General features: G+C 37.6%; 1 protein-coding gene and 1 long non-coding RNA gene across 4 annotated transcripts in view; both read right to left on the reverse strand.

The window, feature by feature from the left end:
• Positions 1 to 24,150, reverse strand: part of PLCB1 (phospholipase C beta 1) — a 704,439-nt gene that overhangs the window by 380,998 nt on the left and 299,291 nt on the right. The gene's annotated exons all lie outside the window — the stretch shown is intronic.
• LOC147582642 (uncharacterized) lies at positions 264 to 23,911 on the reverse strand. Its single transcript, XR_015249373.1, has 3 exons — positions 22,860 to 23,911; positions 5,053 to 22,629; positions 264 to 4,824 (listed from the first exon to the last, which is right to left on the reverse strand). It is a non-coding gene; the product is annotated as an uncharacterized LOC147582642 (long non-coding RNA).

Consider the following 24,150-nt stretch of genomic DNA (forward strand, 5'->3'; position numbering starts at 1 on the left):
AATGAGAAATATAAGTAGCATTTTCAAAAATAGAACACATTTTCCTATACTAGAGAATGTATGGGGTTGACTGGACACTAAAATAATTTTAAAAGTATTGTTCTTTACTTTCAATAAAGTGGTTATTATCGCATGTTATGCAAATATGTTTTTTGAGATTTTTTTTAATTTAATGCTATAGCTTAATGGGTATGCCACCTTGTGAAGCCAGACAAAACACACAAATTTCCTCGTGGGCTTATAGAATACAGATTTAAAATAAGGTCCTTCAAGCACAAAATAAATTGAGTTATAGAAAAACACAGATATTAGAGTGCCTGGGTGGCTCAGTCAGTTAACTCTTGATTTCAGCTCAGGTCATGATCTCAGCTTGTGGATGGAGCCTCACATTGGGGTCCATGCTGAGTGTGGAGACTGCTTGGGATTCTCTCTCTGTCTCTCTCTCTCTGTCTCCCTCATTGTCTCCCCCCACTGCCACCACCCCTGTTCCCAGCAAGTATGCTCTCTCTCTCTCTCCAAAAAAAAAAAAAAAAAAAAAAAGACAAACTGAAAAGGAAAGAAAAGAAAAGAAAAGAAAAGAAAAGAAAAGGAAAGGAAAGGAAAGGAAAGGAAAGGAAAGGAAAGGAAAGGAAAGGGGCGCTTAGGTGGGTCAGTTGGTTGAGCATCTGACCCTTGGTTTCTGCTCAGATCATGATCCCAGGGTCGTGGGATCGAGCCTATAATCAGGCTCCATGCCAAGTACAGAGTCTGCTTAGGATTCTCTCTCTCTCCCCACCTTGGTGCCTCTCCCTAACTTGCATGCTCTCTCTCCCTCTCTCTCTCTCTCTCTCTCTCTCTCTCTCTCTCTCTCTCAAATAAATAAAGTGAAAAAAAAAGAAAAAAGAAAAGAGAAACACAGATTTTATTAAGCTATGAATAAGTGACACACTAAAATACTTTTTTAAGCTATGGATGTTCATGAATACTCATATCACTATTAAGTGTTTTTTAATTCTAAGCCTGCAAGTTTTCCCAATATTTAATATTTCTTCTTTCACAAAGAGGAAGAAATACTTAAGTAGATGCCAACTCCAACTCTGTAAAATCATTATTCACAGAAAAAATTATTCACAGGAAAAAAATCATTATTCACAGAAAGCATCGACTTTCAGTGGCTTTCATTATCTATGAACTTAGGATCAAAGAACCAATTGAAATTATTTATTTGTTTAAGTGTCTACTAAATGACACTCAGTGTGTTATTGTCAAGGTGAGGGATAGAGAAGAATAGAGAAGGCACATGCAGTTTAGTGGGGAAAAACCAACTTGTATATAAAAATAGTTCTCTCCAAAATGGTAATTAAGGGCTAATATAAATGAGCTAGTTTCTGATTAGTTTTGAGAAAATTAACTAAATGTACTAAATTAGGCATACAGTGAAGGAAAAACAAATATGAAATGTTTATTAAACATTTAGTTCGGTTAAACTAAATGTAACCATGGACTAGTAGTAAATAGGTTTCCTTATGCCCTACCTTATAAGTGCAGGACAAATAACACACAAATAATCATCTATAAATGAAAGATAAATGGACACAGGTCACACCCAAAGGCTATACTCCGTCCACACCAAAACTACCTAAAAATTGCAGGCAGATCCAAGAGCACCTATTCAAGGATAAATATCCCTTTCTTGTTACTCTACTTTGGAACAACTGTTCCCCTGAGCAGTTTCAGGACTGACGTTTTCCCCATGCTTCAAGTTTATTTCCTACCCTTTACATTCCTTGAAGTAGTACTTGTCAACCGACCTTGTGTTGATGTTTTCCTGTTCACTTTCTACTGCTGGATATGGGTTTAATCGCACTCTTGATTTTATCCTCTGCCCAGCTTGGACACGGGACAAGACCTTGGCTCACAACACACTCATGCACCAAGTCATGCTTATAGAATCTTTTGGTAGTGCTTGAATCTGCTGGCTTCATAAGCCATGTCCTAATGTTGCCTCTTTGTATCTCTGAGCTTCCTTGAATTACTACCTAGAGGCTCTAGAGATAGGGAAGGCTGCTGGTCTACCCAATTTCTCCTCTATCCATGGCTACTCCGAAAACCCACTACTCAGAAAACCTCTAGAAACCAGTATCTAGATAGTTCACCACCACCATCATATGCTAGAGCTCAGCTCATGGGACACTTGTCCCCAGAAACCCCAGAACTGAGACATGACAGCAGGCAAGGTGCTTTGTGCCTATGGACTGGTATCTGCGGGACCTGTACTATTATTGGGTCTACTATTGTTTACTCCACCCACATTCAGCCGTAGCAGAGATGGGGAATAAAAGAATTGTGAACACATTAACACTATCTATATAGGTACTAGGGATAAGAAAGTGAGTAATACCTGGCTGTGTTGTAAAAGAATCTATAGTCTAGTAAGATTTGTATATCTATAATGTTTCATATTAGTGGAAACCGAGATACAGCACCCAACCATTTCCTCCTAGAACTTTCCAGTGTCAGTTAATAGCTGTAGATTTTACAATATTTAAACTTATATAACATGGGAATTACTTCATGTAAGCTAGTGTTTTACAAATTCTTCAGAGTTTTAGAAATATTGTATCTTCTATGATACATTTTGCTGCTGTCTTATTCTTGAGAATACATTTATCTATAATCTAAATATCTAAATTTTCTAAAAATCATAAAGAATGTTCATATACAAATGTAAAATTTGATGACGTACATCTATTCTATAATGATGTAATATCTTGTCAATTAGCATCCTAAAGTAGATAAGTTAAATAAGCAAGTGGAGTTGATAATAAAAACTAAAGATATTAAACAAATATGTGAATTTATTGGACATATCATTCTACACTGGTTTGAATATATGCACTTGTTAACACATTATTATTATTACCCCAAAATAGAGAATACTTGTTTAGATAGAAGTTATAAATCCTGTTTCCCACATTGAAGAGTTAATGACAACAGAAATTCCAAAAAAACATTTAAAGAATTAGGCATGACTGCTAGACTGCAAAATTAGCTCTATAGTTTTATAGTGAAGATTTTACAAGTGTAATAAGATGAAGTTCATGAAACATCAGTACATAACATCCAAGCAAATTTGAGCATTTTTAATTTATGGTAAGAACTTGCTCAAATTAACACTTTACAATTTTTGGATCATTACTAGCAGGAAGACATTTTTTTCCAGAATTAATATTTCATAAAACCTTTATGCTTCACATTTTGAACTCAGCAAAATTACCAGGAAACACCATAATCCATACCCTTGAGGAAACAATAATGAAAATTACAACTATTTAAGATACATTTATTTTCAGAACTACCTTCCTTAATAAGAATTTGAAAAACTGCTACAATTTTCCCAACATATGTAAAATTCTATGGCCAAAATTAAAAATGTAAGCTATAAAATAGCATTACATGTTTAAGAGCAAGATCTCATATTATTTGTTCATTGTCATCTTTGTGCCATTTATTTATTTTTTTTTTGCCTTTGTTCAACCTGTGGCCTCTCAACGGAATGTCTCATATCTTACATCTGCTCAACTCAAGTTCCATTGGCTCTATGAAGCCTCAAACTGACATCTTCCATCTCTAATTATTATTATTATTGTTATTATTATTATTGTTATTATTATTTGCTCAGACTATCTATTCCCCACTGTTAAGCCTTTACTTTATGCTTTTTCACTACTTCAGAACTTGATAATGTATTTGTGTATTATTTGTAAAGTAAATGCATGCACCTTCCACAAGTTTCTAGCAACTAACCCTTTATATGTGTCACCATTACCTTTAGCATAATGCTAGGCACAAAGGAATCGTCCATAAATGCTTGATTGCTTGCCCCTTCCCTTGAGTTTTAGAGCAGTGATAGGAATGCATCACTGCAAAGTAAGCACTACTGTCACTATGGTCCAGCAAGTCCAGACTGGAATTCTTGATTCAGTTCCTTCAGGTAAATGTCTACTCAGTAGACTTAAAGCTGGAAGCAAGTGGTAAAAGTTTCTGGAAAAAAGGTAAGGCATAATAAAGAGGAACCAAAGAAACTGCTGGTATGAAGCACTAGGGACCTAGAACTGGATTTTTTTCCTGTGTCTTCTCCCTGTTATTTTACACCTTCCCAGATACATTAGAGCCAGTCAACATACCAGGCTTTGCATGGGCTTGATATGTCTGTCTTCTTTTGGTTCTAATACCAGTCAAAGGCCCAAACTACTAGAGTGGAAGAGAGGTGTTTAATACAATTAAGTTGCTATGGCAACTATCTAGGTTTGCCTCCTACTTAACAGTGTCTTTTGAAATTTGAATGTGCATTGGAATGCTTGGGGATCTTTATAAACTGTAGACTTAGATTCAGTAGATCTGGATGGGACATGAGATGTCTAATAAGTTTAGACATCTAATCTCTAGACCAGCAGGTGCTGCTGATGCTGGTGGTCTAGAGATTGCTCATTAGATCCATGCCCAGAGGCTGGGATTTAGTTGGTCTTGGGTGGGCCCTGACCCTTTCTGCTCTTACAATCTGCTGAGTGATCTAGAATACAGCCTGATTTCAGAAAAACTGAAAGGGATCATCATCTTACTGACAAAAATCCTTTTTTATACATCTAGTGTTGAGAAGTCCTTCATGGTAAGGAAATGTGATTGTGGAATCTTTGATCACTAGCCTATGTGTTGAGGCAGATGCCTGGTTTTCGTCATTTCAGCTATTTGTTAATATATAATTTCTTCACTACTTGAATATCACACACACACACACACACACACACACACACACACACTCACACACACTCACACACAGAATACCTTCTTTTTTTTTTTCAACGTTTATTTATTTTTTGGGACAGAGAGAGACAGAGCATGAACGGGGGAGGGGCAGAAAGAGAGGGAGACACAGAATCGGAAACAGGCTCCAGGCTCTGAGCCATCAGCCCAGAGCCTGACGCGGGGCTCGAACTCACGGACCGCGAGATCGTGACCTGGCTGAAGTCAGACGCTCAACCGACTGCGCCACCCAGGCGCCCCACAGAATACCTTCTTAATGCAAAGTAGGATCAAATGGTCCAAGGCCTCTGTACTCAGAGTCCCCCAAGGATCTGTTATATCAGACTTACCTAGGAGCTTTTAAGAAATGCCAATTTTCAGTCCACACCCCAGTTCCACTGAATCAAAATTTATATTTTTAATAAGATTCTAAGGTGATTTGTGTGCTCATTAAAACTTCAGAAGCAATGCTCTAATGAAGAAATTCTCTTGTACATCTTCAAAAGATTCACACTAAGCCATTTGATGAAATGGACAATTTTAATATAGTGGCCAAAGCATTTAAGAAAATTAACATTAGTATCCAGCCAGAATAAATAATACAAAGGAATGCACTATTGGATTCTTTTTGTTTTGTTTCAGCAAGATAAAACTGAGGTTACACCAAAGAGCAAAATAGTAATTTTTCAAGGTGGTCAATGGCTTTGCTGTATGAGGGCCTGGGTCTTCGGGTTGAAGACCTGAATCAGGTTGACCCTTCTAAACAAGGAGTAAATGATTTGCTTGTGGTTTCTTTAGGAAAGAGGTGCAGAATTCATTATAACATGTTTATTTCTTCCCTTTTGTCCCTTCTACCATGACTTTATACCTTCCTTAATTCCTAAAAGCTGCTCCACTAGGAATGTCTGCTCAGCAAACACTCTTACAAAAGTAACCAATAATAGGGATGAGGCCCAAGATACAGCTTTTGACCGGTGCCAGAAATGACTGTAACTGCCTTAAAGTCAAAGTGTGCCCACAGACCAGCACCATATGTATCCCCTGGGAGCTTGTTAGAAATGCAGAATCTTAGGCCCCACCTCAGACCTTTGAATCAGAACCTGTAGTTTATTAAGACCCCCAAGAGATTCGTATGCATCTTAACATTTGAGAAGCCGTGATAAATGACATTGTCCCTTGAGAAGTATGGAGAAGTAGCCATATGCATGATGCTAAGTCATGGAATTATTCACATAGTGTACCACAGGTGGGAGACTTATTCTTAAAGAAAAAAATCATATATACTCTACCAGTCATCCCAGTGCTACTTAATTTTGTGTTACCAGATTCTACCTTACATTCAATTATCCTCTTAATTTTGTATGTACTGCAAGCAAACTTTGCTGTTGAATAAGATGTTAATTATATTTTCTTAGATGCTGTACACCTACCTATGTCATTCCATATGGATGGAAATACTTTATGTATGCCAGTATTCTCAGAAAATTAGAAACTGTGCAAGTATCTGGACTTTGTTTTTGTTTTTTCAAACAAGAGACAAGATTAAGAAGAAGCTGCATTTCTGTTCCAGATCTTTACTCCCAGCTGTGTGGATTGAACTCAATTGAGCTCCTCCATGACTCAGCTTTCTTGCTTGTAAGACTGGAACAGTCATACCACACTGTGTGGTTTGTTGCAAGTACATCTCTCTTGCTCTTCTTTATATCTTCACTAGCACAGGTAAGTCCCACAACATGGTTTTTGAACAAATGAACAAAATGCATGGAAAAAGCCCTATTTGGCACATTATAGCTACTGCATAAATATTTGTGCCTCTGTCTTAATGATTTAACATTTTCCATGTAGGATCTTTTGATTCCAAGTATATCATCCCATTTAAAATGCATATACTTAATGATTTATCCTTGTTAAATATACTGAAGAATATATAATGTATGTATATGTGTGTATATATGTATATCATACGTATACTCTTCTGTATATACTGTAGAGTGATATATATATGTGCATATATATATATATATAATCTTCTATATAGACTATATATATATAGTCTTTTTAATTAACTATATATAGTTACTAGATATCTATAGGCATTTGTTTTACTCACTACGTGTGTGCACCAAAGCAGTGGTGTACCAAGGGGAGATGAAGGTGGTCTGGCCCTGGGGAGAATAGTATTTTATCACTGGAATTATTTAAGTATTATGATAATAATATTATCGTATATGATAAAAAGTAGAGCAATTTTGATAATAAAAAGTAGAGCAATTTTGGCCATACTTATTTTTTTTTAATTTTTAATGTTTATTTATTATTTTTGCAAGACAGAGTACAAGCAGGGGAGCAGAGAGAGATGGAGACACAGAATCCGAAGCAGGCTCCAGGCTCTGAGCTGTCAGCAAAAAGCCCGATGCAGGGCTCAAACTCACGAACTGTGAGGTCATGACCTGAGCCGAAGTCCGACACCCAACTGACTGAGCCACCCAGGTGCCCCTGGTCACACTTATAGATGGTGTTTCAAGTTTTTTCTGGACAAGCCACCTCCTCGTTGCCTGAACCTGGGACCTCCCAACCTTCATTGATCGCCAAAGGCCCAGAAATGGCAAGTTTCAGTCCCCAGCCCAAATGCGGAGCCCAGTGACTATGAAGCATCATTTGTCTGGTGCTCCACATGAAAGAGAAGCTTCGAATAGGGAGGCTTGATGGTTCTATGGGCAGTCCCATAAGATGGTCAACAGCAGTGCTGTGCAAGTATGGTTCCTTCCATCCCCACCATGCCCTGCCCATATTCCCTACACTCTCCCTCTCCGTCACTTTTGCTGGTCTATAAATTTGTCAAGCATGCTCCTCACCAAGGGCCTTTGCCCTTGCTGTTCCCACCAATTGTAATCTTCTTCCTGCAAATTTCCACACGATCTTCTCTCTCATTTCCTAAGGTCTCTGCTTAAATGTCACATTCTCAGACCACCTTTTCCATGACATGCCACTACCCCATCCTTCTCTAGCACTCCACCCAGCTTTGCCTTTCTACATGGCATTTAACTCTACCTGGCATTAGATTATATCTTTATTTGCTTATTATCTATGAGAAGAGGAATTTTATTTCATTCATGGCTATAACTCCAGCACCTAAGTCACCACCGGGCACACAGCAGGTACTCAGTATTTAAAAAATAAATAACTAAAAGACCATCTCTAGGTGGTCAACTAAAGACCACCTCTTCGGCCCTTGGGATTGAGAATGAGTGAAGGCAGTAATGATAGCCCTGCCTCATCTATAGTGCAGTCCCGGAGAGACCGATGGGAATCAAGACCACAGCAGAACCTTTAATTCACAAGTTCTCCTAGAGGCATCAGTGGTGCTCTGGAGCACAAGATCATTACTTGTTTTTAAAAATAACCCGCCATGTTTCCATTTGAGAAGAAAGTCACGACATTGTGCAAATGAGATTAAAGTTCTACACCAGGTTTATGTACTGCTGCTGGCTCAAAGAATCAGGCTGCTGAGTGTCCAGCCTCTTCTTGGAGAATAATGACATCATGCCTTTAACTCATCTGAATCACATTTTCACCCACTGAGCAGTTCAGACAAAACCAATTACATGATGTCATTTTCTATTTCAAAGGGAGGCTGAGATGCGTGGATGGTATTTACTTCCCATTAGCATGCTACAGCTATGGCAGGCAGCTTGATCTTTGTGCTAATGGTACCTGTTGAAATGATAACTAACAAGGCTGGGCTGTCAAAATCTATTTCCTAGCTATGTGTGATGCTTACTCAGTCACACATTGTAAGGAGATATAAATAAGAACAGATTATTTGTTTTGTAAATGAAGAACAGATCTTTGGCTCAATAAAATTTCCCTTCCAGGAATGCCCAAAATATCTTTGAACTAATTTGAAGTGAAGTTATTAAGGAAATTACTTAAAATGTGGATACATTAATTATTAGTCTGGGATTTAAATGCATAATTAATGTGCATATGCCATTTTGTTTCCTTTGGAGATAACCAACTCTATTCCGTCACTCAAGTTAATTTCAACATCATAAGTATAAAAAGGCAACTATCTGGAGACAGTTGTAACAGAGATAGTTGCATATTCAAAAAACTCGTTGCATTTTTTAGGCGTGTGGTTGGACTCCATGTCCCAGAGGTAAGATGTGGTTATATGACTGACTTCTCACCAGCGGAGTAAGAGCTAAAGTGTATATTTATGAAAACCTTCCACTGGTGAGCCTCCACGCTCTTTCCCTGTTGGCTTGCTGCAGCCTAGTAGGGTAAACTAGAAGGAATTATTTTAAGATGATGGGCCTACAAAGTGGAAGGATTCTAGGATGTGAATCATGACTTGAAGAACAGTCCGCCATAAGGAGCATTTTATAAACAACAAAACAAACCTCGATAGTGTTAAGGTACTGAGATTTGGGAGCTTACCGTTTACAGCTTCTAGCACCAGGGAGGATGATGGCTTCATTCTGGACCCTCTCTTACATCATATCTTTATTTATTAAAGTAATTTGCTTAACATTTATTTATTTTTGAGACAGAGAGAGACAGAGTACCAGCAGGAGGAGGGGCAGAGAGAGACACACACACACAGAATCCAAAGCAGGCTCCAGGCTCTGAACTGTGAGCACAGAGGCCGACAGGGGGCTCAAACTTACAGATTGTGAGATCATGACCTACCCGAAGTCGGACGCTCAATCAACTGAGCCACCCAGGCACCCCTTACATCATGTCTTTATAATCTAGAACTTTGATCCATCATTCTTCAATTATCCAAAATATTTGAGTGATCACTGTAAGATCTCAAGGATAAGGGAATTTTATGTTCCAGAGAGAGACATTTTTAATTTTTTTAAAAATGTTTATTTAATTTTGAGAGAGAGAGAGAGTATGTGTGGGAGGGGACAGAAAGAGAGGGAGACATAGAATCTGAAGCGGGCTCCAGGCTCTGAACTGTCAGCACAGAGCCTGATGAGGGGCTCGAACTCACAAACTTAGAGATCATGAGCTGAACTGAAGTTGGATACCTGACTGAGCCACCCAGGTGCCCCAGAGAGAATCATTTTCGAGGTAAAGGTATATCTGGGGTTCAGACTAAGTGTTATTACATCAGTTTGACTGGTTTTATCACATCACTTTAACTGTTATACCAGGGGTAGGCTTATGCATCATCATCTGACTCATTTTAACAATCAAACTAAGTAATTACCATCACTGGTGCCATGGTCCAAAACAATAAATAAGTAAATAAAATGAATAATGAAATACATAAATAAAATAAGCAAAATGAAATAAAATAACAAAGAAAGAAAGTTCTTTTGAGTTATATGTAGTGATTTAATTTGGCCGCAAATAAATTCCACAAAGATTTGCAAATAGTAATATCTTCACAATCAAGTTATCTACTGTTAATTTTCCCTTGAAATAAAAGTTCAACTACTTTACCAAAATAAAGCAAAAAATAAGAGCTAAATTTTGTAACGAACACCTTGTTCATATCCTTAGGGAACAAGTGTTTAAATGATCAGTTTTGCATTTATTATGAACATGTCTATCCTCAACCTGAAGCAATGGGAACTGACAAAAGCTATTTTCTGCAGTTCTGGAGAGGGCAGTAAGAGAGCCAAGAACAAATAAAGTCTCAATTCTTATTTCCACAAATAGCTCCATTCCCTAGAAATTTATCAGAAAACATCACATTTACCAAAATACTACGTAAATGAGAAGATTCCCCAGAATTAAAATGGCCGCATTGAAGAAGTTCTTGTTCTAATTTAACAGAGATGGAGAAACCAGCTGGAACACAGCCTATAAATGCAGGCTTTCCAAACTCGCACCTTCAAGAGGGGCCTGTGTTAAATTTAGAGCTCTTTGAAATAACATAATAAAGCAAGCTAGCAAAATCCAATTCACCAAGGAAGGGGGTCATTAGGGGCCCTAGTGAAAAATAAGCACATCAGCTAGCTGAGAGGAATCACAAACTGTCTCAAATCTTCACAGGTTTTTCCCTGTTTTTGTTTAATTAATATTAATTTTCATTTGGTAAAATGTCAGGCTCCTTCCAATGTTATTTCTGACTATGTAACAGGCAACTTATTAATTGCTGCTTCTCCATCAGCCCTCCATCTCTGTCCTACTGCCACTAGAGAGCTCTCTATGGCAATGCTCTTTCTTTTAGGGAAATTAATGTTTTTAAAGCAATGCTTCCCAAGTGTGCTCTGTAGAACACGATTCTCAAGAGTATTGGGGAAAGAAATAGGGTTTCATATTCATGCCTGGCCCCCCTCTGGAACACTTACAATGTTCATTTACCTATTAAGGGCTCAAGGAAGCCCTTTAGTTAAGACACTGCATTCCATTTGTTGAGTGTAAAGTTTCCCAGACTTGTTAAGTCATACAGAAAGTCTTTTGGTATATCACCTATTAATATTCAATGGAACAGTTTTGGAAATGTTGATATTAAGTATGGCCCAAAAGATATGAATTAATTGCTATATGAAAACCAATACGTAGGTTGCATATGATTGATATCTTCTTAACTAATGATGGGGTTCAGGACACCCTACCCTAAAGTATTACACCTTGGCATTGAACATATTCAACTGAAGGAGTTTGAGAAAACAAGAAACAGAAAGGTCATTCTGACCTTCCCCTTGTTCATCTCCCCTGAAGCAGGTCATAAAACTCTCATGGAAGAAATGTCCTCCCTATACTTGAAGGAAAGGAACATCCTTATGTCTGAAGACAAAGGGATGCTCAAAGGAACTGCAACAAACAGGACTTGCCAATTTTCCCCAATTATTACATTTACCAGGTACTCCTTGACTTCTTATATTTCTCCAACTATCCACTCATCAACAAATTAAGCATAAAAATACTCAGGCTTAACTGTTTCTTTGAGCGTTCATTTTCTTATGAAGGCTTGTGTCATATAAAACTTACATTAAATAAATGTGTATGTTTTTCTCCTGTTAATCTGTCTCTGTCACCCAAATTTTCAGGTCTGGCCGGAAGCCCTAAGAGGGTAGAAAAACACTTTTTCCTCCCCTACACTAGTAAACCAAACTTTAACCTATTATACTCAGTGAAACTTGGTTATCATATTTGTAAATATTCCATACTATTTCATTCCTATTCCTTCAAGCCTTCCTTTTTTATTTCATTGTGGCCATTTCAGTAATTACTCACTTTAACCAATAGGAAAGGGTTAATAAAACAAACCTACAAAAATGTGACTCAATTTTTACAACTCAATTATAAAAACACAAATAACTGAGTTTAATAAATGAATAAAGGATCTGAATAAATGTTTCTCTAGGGGAGATATACAAATGGCCAATAAGCACATGGAAAGATGCTTAACATCACTAAGATTAGGTAAATGCTAATCCAAACCACAAGGAGATACCACTTCACACCCACTGTAATGGCTATAAACAAAAAGACAAATAATGACAAATGTTGACAGGGATTTGGAGAAATTGGAATTGTCATACGCTGCTGGTAGGAATGCAAAACTGTATGGTTATTTAGGAAAATAGTCCAGAAAGTCCTTACAGCTAAAACATAGAGATACTGGGAACTCACTTCTTGGCCTATGCCCAAGACAAATGAAATGGGAGAGAGGCAGCGAAGGATTGGCCTTTGGAAATGCTTGAGAACTGCTTAATTCAGTCACCAAATTAGGAAGTCGAACAAATCCTGCATGGGGTACTGAGAAAGAAATCCGTACCTGAAGACATTGCAGTGAAACCGCAGAACACCAAAGACAATGTGGAAATATCGAAAGCGGCCAGAGGAAAACAGAACTTAAAAGGAAGAACAGTTGAACTGAGAGCTGACTTGTCAACAGCAACTAGGAGCACCAAACTGCAGGATACTGTTGCTGGTGTGCCAAGAAGCACCAACTGTCAACCCAGAACTAAAACTGGGTGAATCTTTCACTATAAAAGAAGGCCATTTTCACTCAGAGAAAAAATGGGAAGTGTTAAACAACAGATGCTCACTAAAGGAAATCCTATAGAATGCACTACAGGCAGAAGGAATGAATTTAAATTATTAACAATAAAAATGAATTTAAAAATTTAAAGTATTAAGAATATCTACTCTGTGTGGTTAAGAAAGATATAATTAAATACTGCACAATAATAGCTGAAGCTTAAATGTTTATCATATTTCTACTATTCAAGAGAAGTGTTATCGATTTTGATTAAATAAAAATTAAGCATCCATGTAAAAATCTCTGGGGCTAACCAAGACTTAGAAAAAAAGAGTACAATATGTAAGTTCAAATTAGTTCAACAGGGAAAAAAGAAAAACACTAAACTTGGAAAAACTGAGACACATATAGAGCAACGAAGCATGAATGAGTGTAGCTAATTAAACCAACATTAATAAATTTCGAGTAATGTTATTGAATGAATAATCAAATTTCACAAGAATGTATATAACATTATTCCACTTACATTCATCGATTCTTGTCTAAATCTCAAACACGTAAAATTTAACACTATATTTTTAGAGCTGTTATTACGTGGTATGATTATAAAGAGAAGGGTGGGGGAGAATAAGAACAAAATTCAGAAGAGTGGTTACTTTGGTGGGGAAGAAAAGGAAGAGATCAGGATGGGGTACACAGAGGATTTCTAAAGTAGGGCAAGCTGGTGGTAGTTATATGCAGAATCATTTTGTCATTCTTTGTATCTTTTGTAAACATTATAAACACTTTAGCATATATTCAATCCACAATGAAAAGCACGTGCATACACACCAGATACCACACACACATGCACACACACACACTAGTATGCTGCTCTATGCCAGGTCAGATTGCTTCTGTAACAATGCATCTATTTGTGGAAACCTCACTTTAAGGAGACAAATGAGCATGATCTGAAAAAAATCATCAGGATTGCGAGGTGCCTAGAAATCAGAGAGCATAAGAAATAAGTGGATGAATTACAATCGTTCATCAGAGAGTGGAGAAGTTAAAGAGCTTCAAGATAATGGCCTTCAAATCTCTGGGTGCCTTTTACAGGGCCAACTGGTTACATGGATTGAGGGGAAAAGTTACGATGAAATATGGAAATTTATGGAGACGGACAGACTCAGGTTCATTAAAGGGAATACATTTTTGCCCTCTTTCTGAGACATAGCCCAAAGATTAAATCTGATGACTCAGAAGGGGGTGAAATCTTTGCACAAGGACACATTTAAGCTTGCTAGGAAGATTCTGGTATGAGATAAGTTTCAAAGCATAATCCTCAGATATTGTAAGAACTTCCATTTGGCTCACTTTACATTTCATGGAAACATCTCTCTTACTTTAAGGAGATCATGTTTTCAAAGGCTGTCCAGGACCTTTTTATTTTTTTACATTTTTGATTATGTTTTACATTAATATGGTCATTTTTTTTTTTTTACAAAATATGTCTACATTGACCCTAATTCTCTGGTTTCTTCTTCAATTGTGACAGTCTTAGCTATAGATGTTTGGCTCAAGTAACAGAAAACCTGACTAACAGTACAAATGGGTGGTTTTTGTTTTGTTTTGTTTTTTGTTTTTTTCCTTCATAACATGTCTGCAGGTATGTAGGGCTATTATGGCTGTTAAGATTTGGGGCTCCTTATGTCTTTATGCTCTGATATTTTCATCCTGGGGATTTTGTCTCGATGATCACAGGATGGTTACCACACTTCCAATTCTCATTTATTCAAGGTTAGAATAACACAGAAAGGCTTCTCTTCCTTTGCCTTTTACTTATGAAAGGAGGTTCTCCCTTGTTGTTTTCTGCTTATTGGCCAGCCTTAGATCACATGGTCTATTGCCCAGGGTGATTAGGAAAATCAAGTATTTTGCATCCAAACCTTACTGTGGATGCAGGTGAGTGAGACAGCGTGCTGTAGAGGAGACAAGAGAATCAGTCTAAACTCTAGTTGGTTTCCCTGCCCTAGGAACTACTCCTAATTAACACAACTTTGATTCAGTCTCAAGAAATTGTTAACAGTTAACATATCACGTTGGCTTTTACATTTATCCATATTGGTTGATTTACTTTTAAATGTAATCTAGAAAGAGGCAAAATGTCTATAAAGAAACATTGATGAATGCAAACAAGAAGGTGAATTCACAGCGATATCAAGTTTTAAACAAAATGTTTTAAGTCATTTAATAAAGTCTATGGAGTTTGTTTAAGATTACATAAAAGCAGGCAACTGTATTACAAGCTATAAACACTTTAACCAAGAAACATAAAATCAATTTGTCTTCTTTCCGAAATGCCTTGATTTGTCTTAATCAATCATTCTTAAATCATTCTGGTGAAGTTCCCAGTTCAACCCATTTATAAATCATGATTGTACAAAGGTCACTGGATGGCTGCTCCATGCCATCACCAGTAAAAAGAGGACTATCAATATTTTCAGAACTCAACATATCAGCAAACATTAAAAGAGATTAAAGCTTTACTTAGTTTCCATGGCAACCCACTGAGTTTATACCAGTGACATGTTTAGAATAGTGCTCTGCATACATACTTGCTAAACGTTAGCTATTATGATTTTTCTTAAGTCCATGAAGCTGGCAATGCTTGTGATTAATATATATACATATGTAAAGAAGATATTTTAAAAAAGCAAAAAAGCTACCCCAAAGCAAATCTGCTCAAGAAAAACAAAAAGAAAACGTGTCCTCTATTTGTCTTATCACTGCAAACAAGGGGAAAATTAGGTATTTAGCAAATTAGAATGGGTTATTTTCAAGATGATGCAAATTATTCAGTTCCAATCACACACAGCAAAACATATATGACACATTTTTATGAAGGAATTAAATCAAATAATACAAAATCCCAAACAAAAAATATGTTTACTTCCACATACAATAAAATGCAATGCAGTGAAATAACAGAAACTTGCTAAAGTTCTTCTCCTTGACCATCAAAACTGTTTTCTCCATACGAGGGAAGATACAAAACTGCACATGGTTTTGTGTTATTATTTAACCACTCAACTAGACTACAATTGTGTCCACATAAGGTATCTTTCTATATTTTTCTGCCCCAAATATAAATATTTCAGAGGGAAAGAACACACAATAACATTACAACAAAAATTAGCATTCACAGAGCAGATATCACTTGAAAAAAATGGTTTGGCAAAATTTCACGTGCATGATGCAGCAACCCTGTGTGGTAGGTGTTACCATAATAATGATGGCTATTTGAGATGACAAAATTGATACTTAGAGTAAATGACTTGTCAGAAATTATCCTGTAATTGGTAGAGGCAGAATTACCTACCTACCAAGTCTTATAGTTTTAAAGTCAAATATTTCTATTATATGAGAGCTCAGTGAATCTTCTCCCATACCTGTAGACTAGATTTCTTAATAGAAATGCCACTTACTAGATATATATAATGTTCTTGGCCCTATGAAAAATTCTGGAAGTCCAGAGATAAGTACAAAGAAGCCCTCGACCTTGAAATCACGCTTCTTTAAAATGGGGGAAAGCCAATAAACTATAAAGACCTTACATTAACTCTTCTGGAACAGTCAAATAAGCTATTTAAACTTAAATAAATTAATATTCAATGACACTTAATTTCAATTCCTCATTTATACTAGCCACATTTCAAGTGCTCAATAGCCACATGCAGTAAGTGGCCAATGCTTTGGATGGGACAGATAAGAAACACTTCCACCATTGCAGATAGTTCTATCAGAGAGCACTGTTCTAGAGCCTTGATACTCAATGTGTGCTTTCAGCATCATCTTCATCTCTGGGGAGCTAGTTAGAAATGAAGACTCAGCCACCAACCTAGACCTAGTATATCAAACCAATGACAAGAGCTCCCAGTGATCCATATGCACCCTGAAATCTTAAATGGCGAGCTATAGAGAAAAGCTTCAAGAGCTTTCCCAAAATACTCAAAATCATTAAAATACGTGGGCTGGTGAGTGGGTGAAGGCAACACTATGGAACATTTAGCAGAATATAGGGAATTTTATATTCAGAAAAAAATAACTATTTTTAAGTCAATATAGCCACTAATGAAGATAAGGTCAATAATGCAGATAATCACCATCAAATATGGATGATCTGTATGGCAGGCATAACATAGAGAGGGACTTTACATGTTAAAGTATATACTTCTTTTGGACACAGAATGCTGAACAGTGATTAGTGCTCATAATACATTCACTTTGTGTTGTGATAAATGTTTGGAAAGAGGGAGTATTTCCAGTGAAACTTAAACAGGCAGTATAATCTATAAGAGGAGTTTACAAAGCTCTGAGTGGGGTGTACTTGAGGCAGGTTCACTGAGAATCAGCAAGCCTTTGCTCATATATCTGAAAATGATATTCTAAACCATGTATAAGAGGATGACTTCCCAGCTCTTAGACAAATGCCAGGAAAGTAGTTCTGGAGTCCTTTTGATTGATATTGGATGATGTCAATATGTAACCGTAGCCAAGAAGTCTAGAAAAACGCTATGAATTACCAAGAAGGATTCATGAAAGTACCAGAAAACAGAACTCATGCTGTTAATATCTCTGTCACAGCCTAATTCCAATCTTAAGTTTGGTAGAATCATTTCTACCATTTTCTAATTAACAAAGAAGAACAACAAGTTCTCAGATCTGCACAAATAAATCTTTTCCATTCAAAGGGACCAAACAAAGTAGTTCAGGAATACAAAACACTAGTTTACAAACCATTTCAGAGCTTAAACATGCTGCCAAAATTGGCATAACACAAGCACACATTCAGCTCTCACTTATTGACATTCATAATTTGGGGGGAAGATATTACACAATAACTTGATTACATTTCTTCCACTAGTTCTGGGGAAACCTACTGGGGAACATGCCCTCATTTATCATTCCCAGATAATTTCTAGAAATCTTGATGGCTGTGCCATGCAAGGTGGCAATTTGTGAAATGACCTTAAATACAGTGGGGAAATGAAGAATGCTGTGGCCTCCACGACTGATCATGGCATGCAATGGTTTCAATGATCTGAGGTCACGTGAGGTTGCTGGAACAACCCTACTAGATAATTTACATGGTCACATTTGTTCATGAGTGTCACAACCATCACATTAAAAATGTTGGTTTAAACAACATCATGTGCCTTTTTTATATTAAATATATTTGATTATCATCCTCTAATAATATTTGAAGACCTACACTAGTGAAGGCTTCATCATTACCTAAATAAAGTCCATACTTGTATGTATGGCTATTGTAACAACAGTGAAGGCAGCAACAACACATTGCGGCCCTTGGCCTGGGTCTCAGGCACCAAGTTATAAAAAAAAAAAATCACAAGAGTAATTAAGCATTCAACATACATAATTAACTTATATATTGATTCTCTAGGAACTATATTAATCCCTTTCCAAACAATATGATTGAAGGAAAAAAGATTATTTCTGTGCAGATGCACATTCAGATCCAATACAAGCACTATGCATATGCATAAAGACAAAATTAACTTGCTTAGCCAAAACTTTCCCTCGGAGATGAGTAGACAGATTTTCATGATTTAGCTACATAACTGTCATAAATGCTTTTTGGTTCATATTGTAGCCCACTGTCTTTCTACAAAGATGAATATGAATAAATACCACCATCATCTCCTCCTTCCAAACCAATCACATTCTTCAACAACCAGCTTTTAAGCTGTCTAATGTGATCAATGTAGCCTTATGGGTCCGTGTAAAATCATGACAAGCAATTCACATTTTATTCTACGTTGGCTTTTAATTCTATTGAAATAGGATCTAAACATTTCATAGAGTAGACACCATGTTATTAGAATATTTGGTAGAGTGTCAAGCTACCAAACAACGTTGGCACATTATTTCATTAGTACATTCATCTGCATGAGCTCCTTTCTGGAGTGAATGATGTGTTATTATTACTGTTTTTTAAGTGGGAAAAGTTAGCTTTGAAAGTCAGCTTCCTTACCTGTAAAGGAAGAGCTTACATAAGAATCCTCAAATGTTTTTCATCCCAGGCATGTATAAGGTAAACAGGCCAAATTGAATATGTAATAGAAATAGACTGTGGAAGATGAAAGAACACACGATCCCAAGTTCCTGTGTCAGCTAAGGATGGTGTCATAGCACAGTGTTCAGGGTAAAAGCTTGGGAAATTTCTCTGGGCAAGGAAATCTGCTTTGTCTTGAAGTCAGCACTTTGAGACCTGTGTGGAAGCTCCCTTTTCCATACAATGGGAAAGAAACATATAATTTGTTGAAAGATAAAGAAGTTGGGACATTAGAATTTTATCATAAATAGAAGAGGAAGGAATGAACATTTACTAAGACGAAATGTTTATTTACTCCTTCAACAAATATTGATTGGTCATGAGAAACTGAATATGGAAATGGACCATGGCCAAACCATATGTGACAAGAGAACTCTGACCACAACCCCTGCACTAACCAGCCAGAAACCAAACCACAACCTCTCCAGCAACCAGACCAGGAAACAAAATGATAACCTCTGCAGCAATCAGCCCCAAATAGTCATAAGTTGATTCCCCCACCCCCTTCCAACTCAGAACCAACCAGAGAAAGCTAAAAATGCTTTTCAAATCAATCACATTAGATAACCATTCCAACTTAATCCCAGTTTCCCCATGTCAACAACCTCCAATCAGAGCAAACCTGAAATTTTCCCTTCATTTTATTATAAATTCTATTCCTTTGCCTGCCTTTGAGTCTCTGCCAAATGTAAATGATGGTAGCTGACTCTTTTGTAAGCTATAAATAGCCTCTACTTATTCTCATTTGTGTGGTCTTCATTTATTTCCATGAGCATATATTTTAAAAAAATACTTTATAAATTGATCCAGTTAGAGGATGGAGAGGAAGATTTCACAAAGAGGAAAGGCACTGAGAATTATGCACAGGATGGCACGTGGTAGATGCATATGAGTGTGCTGGAGGGCAGGGTGTGTGTGTGTGTGTGTGTGTGTGTGTGTGCGCGTGCATGTGCGCACACATGCACATGGGTGCACACGTGTATTTACTTGGGATTGTGAGCATGAGATCAATTTGAATAAAGAGGCCAAGAAGATCACAAAGAGCATTAAATGACAGACTTAGAAGTCTATAAATTTATCTTCCAGTGATGGGCAACAATGGAAAATTTTAAATAGAGGAGTAATAGAATTTAACTTGGATTTCTGAAATGTTACTCTAGCAGCATGATGGAAGATAGATGGATGGTAGGAAATTCATGTGGTGAGTCTAGTTAGGAAACCATTACTCCAGTCACATTAGCTATTTTCCCATGTGTGAATCAACACACCTGTAAAAAACTTTTTGGAGGGCAGATCGTTCTGTAAGCCACTGCATAAAGGCATCAAGAGCTCCTTTTTTTTTAATTAAAAAATTTTTTTGGCCTTCATGTGCCTAAAGACACACATCAAAATCTTACTACCTAAGAAATAAGTCATAACATACTAAGTTTCATGAGACAAATTCATAATATGTTCCTCTTGGCCACTTATAAACCAAATCTTTGATGCTCTCCGCATCAATCACATAAGAGATCAGAGTCATTGATTAAACCCTAACACATATTCCTATAATTTACTGTGTGGCTTTGATTTTGATGTAAAAAGCTTTGATTTTGCTGTACACATCATTCTGATTACTGCCCCTGCTTGATTACAGTTCTTGAACACAGATGGGAATTAATACTCAGCACAAAAATGAGAGCCTATGAAGGAAGCAGGAAATCTGCATAAGTGTCCATTTGTGTGACAGTGGTGAGTGAGCAGCTCTGAAAGGAGGCGGTTGGGTAGCAGCTACTTCCCTCACTGCCTTCACCCCAACCACATACCCGCAAAGCCACAGAACCACAGGACTAAGAATCACGGTCTTAGAGAACGTCCACCAAAGTGTAGTAAGAGGTAGATGTAGTGCGCTCACAAATAGAACGATAATACTTATAGTATAATCATTACTAAGTGGTACATAAGATATTAGCCATTGTATGTCTTATCTCATTTAATCATACAGGCAATAGCCTACTAGAGGTTTCCACTTGACTGTTTAGTAGGCTTCCTGATAGAATTTTTGAGTTCCATTCCCCAGGATTCACCCATTGATTCACCTATTCATTCATTCATTCATTCATTCATTCATGCATATGTGCAACAAATATTTGTTGATCACCTGTTATGTGCCAGACAGTGTTTTAAGCACAATGAACCAAAAAACAGTGAACAAAACAGACAAAAATACATGATCTCATAAACTGTCCATTCTAGAAGACAATAAGTAAAACTGGTAGGCAATTTATATTATATGCTAAATGGGGATAAGTGCTATAGAGAAAAGTACAGTGTGAAGGGAAATGGAAGAGGCAGTGTGGTTTTAAGTAGGCTGGCCAGGGAAAGCCTGGATGCGAAGGTGACATCTGAGTAAACACATGGAGGAGGGGTAAGTGAGCTGTGCCAGATCTGGAGAATGGTGTTACAGACGCGAGAAGAACAGCAATCTCCAAAAAACACCATCATTCACCCAGCTGCTCAGTCCCATGACCTGTGAGTCATCCCAACTTCTGCCCACTTCACTTCCAATCCATCACCAAATTCTGTCAGCTCCATCTCCAAAATTGATCCCAACCACTTCCCACCATCCCTCTGGACCCACTCATCTCTACTCTAGAGTCAATTTTCAACATAGCAGCCAGATTGATCTTTTAGAAATATGTCACATCATTTCACTTCTTAAAGCATATCTTCCAAAGACATCCATCACCTTTGGTATCAAATCCTGACTTCTTATCCTGGAGAAGGTGTCCTGGATTCTGATTCTTCTCTACCTGATTTCCCAGCTCTCTCGTCCATCACTTCTTTGCTGCCTCCCTGTGTCAAGGTCATTTCAGCCTCAGAACCCATAGTAGTCTGCTTGGGCTGCCATAATACAATCCCATAGGCTGAGCAGCTTAAACAAATAATCTTCTTTTCTCACAGTTCTGGAGGCTGGAAGTCCAAGATCAAGATGCCATCAGGGGTGGTTTCTGGTGAGACCTTTTTTCCCAACAAATAGATGTTTGTTTCCTCACTATATCCTCATATGGCCTTTCCTTTGTGTATGTGCGAGAGAGAGAGAGAGAGAGAGAGAGAGAGAGAGAGAGACAGAGACAGAGAGAGACAGAGAGGCAGAGAGAGAGATCTGCCTTTTTATAAGGACATAAATCCATTGGATTAGAGTCCCACTCTTCTGACCTCATTTAACATTAATCTCCTCCCTAAAGGCTTATCCCCAAACACAGTACCGTTGAAGGTTAAGGGCTTCAATACATGTACTTGGGAAGGGGGCACAATTCAGTCTATAAAAGAGCCTTTGCAGTTGCTGGGTTTGCTGCCTAAAATGCTCTTCTTTCAGATTTCTTCATGTTTTGCCCCTTCACTTCATGCAGGTATGAGGCCTTCCTTGACGACCCCTTACAATATAGCTACTCTCATTCTCTTTCTCTATCTTTCTCCCTTTATCCTTTGTTATTCTTCTTTCTGCCTCCAATCCTGATAATACATTATGCAGTCAATTACCTGTTTTCTTTTCTGAATCCCAGGAGGCAGGGACTTTGTTCTCTGTTGTATCCCCAGGACCCAGAATAGTAACTTGTATATAGCAAGTGTTCATATTTGTTGAACGGAAACTCTCAGGGCAGTTCTACCAAGTAGGTACTACTTGCCCCACCATACAGATGAGAAGTTAATTTGACTTGGCTTCCTCAATTACAGCCAGGATTTAAATACAACTCTGTTAACCTCCAAAGTGAACATATGCTCCATATATTATCACCTCTAGGGGCGCCTGGGTGGCGCAGTCGGTTAGGCGTCCGACTTCAGCCAGGTCACGATCTCGCGGTCCGGGAGTTCGAGCCCCGCGTTGGGCTCTGGGCTGATGGCTCAGAGCCTGGAGCCTGTTTCCAATTCTGTGTCTCCCTCTCTCTCTGCCCCTCCCCCGTTCATGCTCTGTCTCTCTCTGTCCCAAAAATAAATAAAACGTTGAAAAAAAAAATTTATTATCACCTCTGTTCCTCACAACAGCCCCGTGAGGTGGCTACAGGAGCTAATGCTATTGTTCAGTTTCCATCAGAACATACAGGGCACTATGCTGGCTTTGTAAAGGAAACACTGGGACTCAGAGACAGAGGGATTCCTGCCCAAGGCCTAGAGGTGAAGGCTAATGCAGGAAGCAGCACCCTAGGAAGACTGCTGTGCCAGAAACGGGGTTACCATTTTCAGTTGGATTATCACACTCGTATCTGTTACTTGCACTGCATAAAAATTTGTCAAATGTTTTAATCAGATATAAGCCTCCTCTATAGCTTAGCAGCAAGGTGATGCACTCTAGTGTGAAGACATCTACTAGTTGGTGTTTGTTCTGACACCACAGTCATTTCACAAGATTTTTGTTAACTGTCCAAGGTAGCATTAGCTTCCAGGAACCAGTTCTTATTTTTAGCCTGATTTTATTCAGATGGTCATATGCCATGAATGGAGAATGGTAGACTCCCTCAAATAAAATCCTACAGCTAGGTTAGTTGTTGGTACAAAGTGTGGAATTTCTGGTGGATACTCTACTAAAAACAGAGTCATTAAGAAAGATCCTGCTTTCCATTAGGCAAAGGAAAAAAAAGGTATACCACTCTGGTACTCCGCCTGAAGTATGAAGAAAAATCACGCAGGTATCTGAGGAGCAGAGACTAAAGACAGCAGAGATGAAAAAAAACCAGTAGTACATTGGAAGAGTTCTGATGTGACAGCTGGATGCAAGTCTTTAAGTCCAGAATTGTACTGTTTTCACATGTAACACACCACCTAAGAATGGTCCCAACTAATGGATACTTCTACCTGTCCTTATTTTCAGAGAATGACGAGAAATTGAAAGAAAAATGAATGTGATGACTTTGTTCATTGCATTCAATAAAACTCTTCCCCAAATCGATGTGGCTGTTTTAATTCATTAGAGCTAAATATTAGGGTTGGAGTAGATGGAAAGAGATTTGGAGTGAAATTTTCAAAGGAATGAGAACATAATCATTTCATCTACAACCTCTGACTCATCTAAGACCACAAAGGAAATTAATAGCAGACACTTCCAAGAGTGGGATGGGAGGAAGGCTTAGAAAGATGATCTTGAAATATTCATGCAAAATCATTAGGTATTTTGAAGACTTCAAAGTCATGGTAATGTGTGGTGGAGCTTCTCTTTTATTTTATTGAATAATTGAATTCCAAAGAGCAAATTTCAATCTGTTATCATTAACTTCCATTATACAATTAGAGATCTGATGCTAGAGAAATATTTCCCAATAAA

This window comes from Puma concolor, chromosome A3, assembly GCF_028749965.1.
Source record: "Puma concolor isolate L17-30 chromosome A3, mPumCon1.1.hap2, whole genome shotgun sequence".
In the NCBI taxonomy this organism is placed as follows: Eukaryota; Metazoa; Chordata; class Mammalia; order Carnivora; family Felidae; genus Puma; species Puma concolor.